This window comes from Musca autumnalis, unplaced genomic scaffold (assembly GCF_047663935.1).
Source record: "Musca autumnalis isolate F117 unplaced genomic scaffold, ASM4766393v1 scaffold_5, whole genome shotgun sequence".
NCBI lineage: Eukaryota > Metazoa > Arthropoda > Insecta > Diptera > Muscidae > Musca > Musca autumnalis.
In genome coordinates this window covers 28,239,183-28,245,675 of record NW_027412088.1, presented here as the reverse complement: position 1 = coordinate 28,245,675, position 6,493 = coordinate 28,239,183, and positions in this window count along the sequence as shown.

Genomic DNA, 6,493 nt, shown 5'->3' with positions numbered 1-6,493 from the left:
ATATCAAACAGGTTTGAATAGCATTCACACGAACGCCGTTGCCAAGGCCTTAAGCAATTATAGTGTGAATAAAGTACTCGGAGTACATCCCCCATCTATCGCAGCTGAGGAGCGTCAGCTGCCACGACAAACCAGAGTAGTTTTGGCTCAACTACGCTTGGCATATTGCAGTCGCCTAAATTCTTATTGGCATGCGGCATGGGCCCGCACGACACAGAACACCTTTTCAACTGCCCCGCCAAACCTACCCATCTAACTCCAGTGGATAAAAAAAACACTGTTACAACAACATATCCAACTGTAATTGGTGGTGACGATTTTGAAGCATTCGATGTAATGCATATGTTCCACAACTTCGTAATACCATTTGCTAGTTCGAAAATTCGCTATCGCAATATAATAGCCAATGCGGAGAAAATAAGCTAGTCAGTTAAGTAATCTTAAGACGTGCAAATTTTGAACCGGAATAAGTGAATTGTGTGCAACCTGACCCCTTGAAGAAGTAAGATAGGATCTCATACAGTTTGTCGAGCAATCCGGGTGTGACAGAGAGTACTACGTCGGATTAGATCTCTTTCTGCCGAAGAGGAACCACCATAATTCACAATGGGTCAGGAACGCCTTGGATGGTTTACAAGGCCCTAATGGAATCTCCATGGTAATGCTGATACAGCTGTATGTGCTGTGAGTCGAGTATCTGTAAGTCACCCTCATCGTTCCCAAAGTCTGGCAAATTAATCCCGCTAATGAAGCCGGGCAAGGATGCCAGCAAATGTAAATCGTACAGACCGATTACGCTTTTGTCGCAATCCACGATTAAGATTTTTAGAAGAACTCACAAAGCCGCCAAAAGTATTTACATTAAAAAACAAAGTAGGTATATAAGAATCAGTCTGAAATTGCCGACAGCTAAAAACACTCCGACTATAACTATACAAAAATAATAATAGAAGTGGTGGACCTAAATGGACTAAACAAATTATAAATCCTAAAAAAATCCTTTATATTGCCAAAAGTAAAGGGTGGTGGTGGTGACGAAATGATGTTGTGACTATTGCGGCGTTACGGTAGGCGCTATGGAGTTGTTTTTCTTCTTTTGTATTTTCTTTTTTTGCTCTCTATTCTCTTTCCGTATCCTTTTTATTGCAAGGTTTGCAGGTATTTTATGAAGTTGCGTATTTAAGGTCCTTTGATTTAAATTAAATTTTTGTACGGTGGAGGCAACTGATGCTCCTGTCGTTATTAGAGAAACAATAGCATTAATTATGTTTTCTTTGTCCAACTTTCGGAACCTGTGTTCAAATTCGTTTACTTGTCTCCTTACATCTTCCAACGTTGTTTCCCGTTTTCTATAAAAGTCGTTTATTCGACTTGTGGTGTCGCTTGTGTCGTCGTCTGTGACGACATCTTGCGGAGTATTTTGAATCCGCTCATGTAGTAACGCCTGAAGGTCGGCCTGCTGGACATTAAATATCTTGGCGGTTTCTTCTACGGGGGTGACGTAGGGGATGGAAGATACCAAGAAACGGTCCTGACCGGTTTTAACATGGCAAATCCCAGGATTTATCTTGGCCCCTCTTTCATCTCAAGTGGACACTGACCTCCCCGTGGTGTCACCTGGGGAACTGCCTTTAACACCCGTTAAAGGTAGTGAGCTAACATGTGCCGCGCGTTCACCCATAAGAACGTTAAAAACTTGGGTTTGGGCGTCGGGTTAGTAACCCTCCCCTAGAAAAAACATCCTACTATGAAAAAACAAAAGAAAAACAAACCCCTCTAAAGTTGACGAACCCCGCAAACTTTTTAAGGACCATGATCTGCGAATCTGCACCTGGAATGTTCGCACTCTTTATAGAAAAGGTGCAGTCTTCGCATTGGCAGACGTACTTGAAAAGTACAAGGCCGATATTACTGCCATACAGGAAATACGATGGAACGGGAAAGGCGTCACAACAACACCCAAAGGTGACGCATTAAAATCATTCTAGGCGATTTTAATGCCAAAATTGGAAAGGAGAATATCTTTGGCCCAACAGTCGGGAAATTCAGTCTCCACAGTGAAACATCTGACAATGGTATGAGGCTGATAGCCTTTGCAGCACCAAAAAACATGGTAGTTAGCAGTACCAGATTTAATCATATCGATATTCATAAGGGCACCTGGCTGTCTCCAGATCAGAAAACAAGAAATCAAATTGATCATGTTGTGATAGATGGAAGACATACATCGAGCGAGTTGGGTGTACGATCGTTCCGAGGCGCAAACATTGATTCGGACCACTACCTTGTTGCAGCAAAGGTACGCACCCACTTAAACGTAGCAAACAAAGTACGAACAGACACAACACGAAAGTTAGACATCGGTAAGCTGCAATCACAACAGATAGCCACAGCATATTCCACTCAACTAGCTCAATTGCTTAATCAAAGCACTTCTCATCCCGATAACATTTCAGCGCAATGGCAAAGCATTGCCCACTCCATGCAAACAGCCGCAAAATCCATACTTGGATACCAGAGACCTCCACCAAGGAATCCATGGTATGATCAGGAGTGCTGCCATCGAAGAGAAAAATGCGGCATATAGGGCTACTTTACAATCCGTAGCAACGCGTAGCGCACGAGAGAGATACAGGGTGAAAAGGAGAGAGGAGAAACGCCTTTTCCGCAGGAAAAAGAGAGAGATGGAAAAGCGGGAGTGTGAAAAAATCGAGATGTACAGGAGTCAGATTGAAGTCCGAAAATTCTACCAAAGAGTCAAGCATCAAACTGATGGCTTTGGTACAGGCACATCCTCCTGTAGAGACCAGCAAGGTAATTTGGTAACTGATACAGATAGTGTATTCAGGATATGGAAAGAACATTTTTCAAAACTGTTAGTATCCAATAGCAGCGAAGACGACGAAGATTCCACAGTCCCAATCCCAGAAGATGGTTTGAATGTATACCGCCCAGGTAAAGACAGCAATAAATCGGCTGAAGAATAATGAGGCAGCAGGAGCCGATGGCTTACCAGCCCAGCTGTTCAAAACCGGAGTCGACACGCTGATAAGGTGTATTCATCAGCTAGTTAGCACCATCTGGTAGGAAGAACGAGTACCCGACGATTGGAACCTGAGTATCCTGTGCCCCGTCCACAAGAAGGGAGATAAGACTGTATGCTCTAACTATAGGGGCATAAGTCTACTCCCTATTGCCTACAAGATCGTGTCAGGGATATTGTGCGAACGAATAAAGCCTATGGCCAACGAGGTAATTGGACCATACCAATGAGGCTTTAGACCTGACAAGTCCACAATTGACCAGATATTTACCCTGCGGCAAATTCTGGAGAAGACCAAAGAGATGCAGATCTACACCTACCACCTTTTTGTCGATTATAAAGCAGCCTTCGACAGCCCGCTGCGTTCAAAGGTATTCCAAGCCATGTCTGAATTTGGTATCCCCGCAAAGCTCATCCGGCTTTGTAAAATGACTTTAACTGACACGAGGTCCTCAGTTAAAATAGGAAAGAACCTCTCCGAAGAGTTTGGTACCAAAAGAGGTTTCAGACAAGGAGATAGCTTTTCGTGTGATCTCTTCAACATCCTCCCGGAAAAGGTTATACGAGATGAAAACGTCAAAAGAAGTGGCACAATCTACACCAATAGTCACATGTTACTTGCTTTTGCTGATGATATAGACATCATGGGCCGATCAGTAAAAGAAGTAACCCATACCTTTATTAAGGTCGAAGGAGAATCTGCTAAAGTGGGTCTGGCGGTAAACGGTGAGAAGACCAAGTTGATGGTGTCGACACGCAATGCGTCCATTGAGCTCGGACCGACTGTGGAAGTTGGTTCCTATAATATTGATGTAGTAAAAGACTTCGTCTACCTCGGCACCTCCGTAAACACAACAAACGATATCAGTTGTGAAATAAAAAGAAGAATTGTATTGGCCAACAGATGCTACTTTGGATTAAGTAAGCAGTTTAAAAACAAAGCCACATCTCGTCAAACAAAAATAACGCTCTACAAAACACTGATACTACCCGTGCTGATGTATGGCTCCGAAGCCTGGGTACTTGCGCAAGCAGACATGGCAGTGCTTGGTGTGTTTGAGAGAAAAATTCTTTGAAAGATCTACGGACCAATCTGCGTTGACGGTGAATATCGACGTCGCATGAACCACGAGCTGTATCTGCTATACAACGACATCAATATTGTTAAACGTATCGAGATGCAGCGATTGCGTTGGCTAGGCCATATCATAAGAATGAGCGATGATGAACCCGCTAAAAAGGCGTATGAATACATGCCACATGGCGGTGCACGCAGAATTGGCAGGCCAAGGAATAGATGGCGCAAACAAGTGGATGATGAGATGACAAGGCGCGGTATTCCAGTGTGCAAAGCAACAAATAGAGAGGAATGGAGATCTCTTCTTAGTTCGGCCTATAGAACAAATGTTCTGTAATGGGCCAGCTAAGTAAGTAAGTTAATTACGTGAAAAATTATAAAGTGGCCGAAATTATACAAATGTTGAGCACAATATACAATGTGGTAACAAATATAAATGCAAAAGTAGCACTAACGGGATGTGATGCCTATTCAGTACAGTAACAGTTATTGTCTACTATAATTGGAGGTGAAGATTTTGAGGCAGTACCCACCAGGTGACCGAATGTCATGCGCATTCGATGTAATGCATATGTTCTACAACTTCGTAAAACCATTTGCTAGTTCGAAAATTCGCTATCGCAATATACTAGCCAATGTGGAGAAAATAAGCTAGTCAGTTAAGTCATCCGAGTCATGTACAAATTGCTTTGGTAATCATCCAGCTAATTACAGGGGTTGTGAAGTCGCCAAAGAGCTCCAAAAAATCGGGGGAAAATCCCGAACGAAATCATCATATACTAATGTCATTGTGAATACTCCAAAAAATAATAATCCAAAGAAACAAAATTCAAATTAAAGAAAATGCCGAACACCAAAGAGTTCCGTTCAGATTCAGCGAGAAACATATGCAACAGTTTCAAGTAATCAACAGCAAAATATATTTCTAGAATTATTAAGAAGTCTTCAAGGGATAATTCAGAGATTAGACATGCAAAATGAGCTAAATCTGAAAATCCTTGAAAAATTGAATCAAATGTAATAAAATGCCATTTCTAATCAGAGATTAGACATGCAAAATGAGCTAAATCTGAAAATCCTTGAAAATTGAATCAAATGTAATAAAATGCCATTTCTTCGTATTGGAACCTGGAACTGTAATGGTTTGTTAAATCATATACACGAAATTGAGATCTTTCTCCATACAGTAAAAATTGATATCCTTTTAATCTCAGAGAGTCATTTCACTTCTTCATCTTTCGCTAATATAAAAGGATATAAAACCTATAGTTCTGTTCATTCATCACAAAAAGCTCGAGGAGGCTCAGCAGTAATTATAAAAGATACTCTACAACACCAAGAAGATATTAAAATAGAGACAGAAATCTTTCAAATCGCTTCGGTGAATGTAAGTTTTAAATCCAATAGTACATTCAAAATTGCATCCCTAAACTCTCCACCAAGACATTCCATAAAAGAAGCAGAATATTTTAAAATCATTAAAATTCTAGAAAATAATTTTATACCAGGTGGCGACTTCAATGCCAAAAATAAACTGTGGGGTTCCAGACTTACAAGCCCCAAGGGTTATGAATTATATAGTCTATAAAACGACACTCGTGCCACGTCATATCAGGAAATGAGCCTACATATTGGCCATCAAACCCAGAACTAATTCCAGATCTCATTGACTTTTTCATAGTTAAAAATATACCAACATCGCACATAAATATTGAAAACTACGTAGGTTTGTCATCGGACCACTCTCCTCTCATGATGACAAGATCCTTGAGAAACCTACCATAGCAGCACTGGCAACAAACAAAACTAACTGGAACTTATTCAAGTTTCTGCTGGATAAAAAAATTTCGCTCAACGTTCCTCTAAAAACATCGTACGAAATAGAAGATGAATTGGATAAACTCAATGAAGCTATCCAATAGGCCTGCTGGGAAAGCACACCAGTAAATAAACCCCATTTATTAAGTTCCAAACATTATCCTAAAGATGTAAGAGATTTAATATCTATAAAACGTAGAGCAAGGAAAACGTGGCAAAAAAACAGAACCGCTGAAAGTTGGAAGTACCTTAATAAATTGACCACGGAACTAAAAACGCTAATGAGAGAGATAGAAAACAGTCATATGACTGATTACTTAAGCAGTCTATCAACTTCCAAGGAATCAAATTATAGTCTTTGGAAAGCAACTAAGCACATGAATCATGTAAAGCCGAAAATACCGCCAATTAAAAGTGCACAAGGTCATTGGATCAGAACTGACAGCGACAAAGCAGAGCTTTTCGCAGATTATTACGAGAGAGCCTTCAGGGAACCAACTAGACAAACACAAAATGAAAATGCAAATAATTTACCCAAGATTGACTCACACACT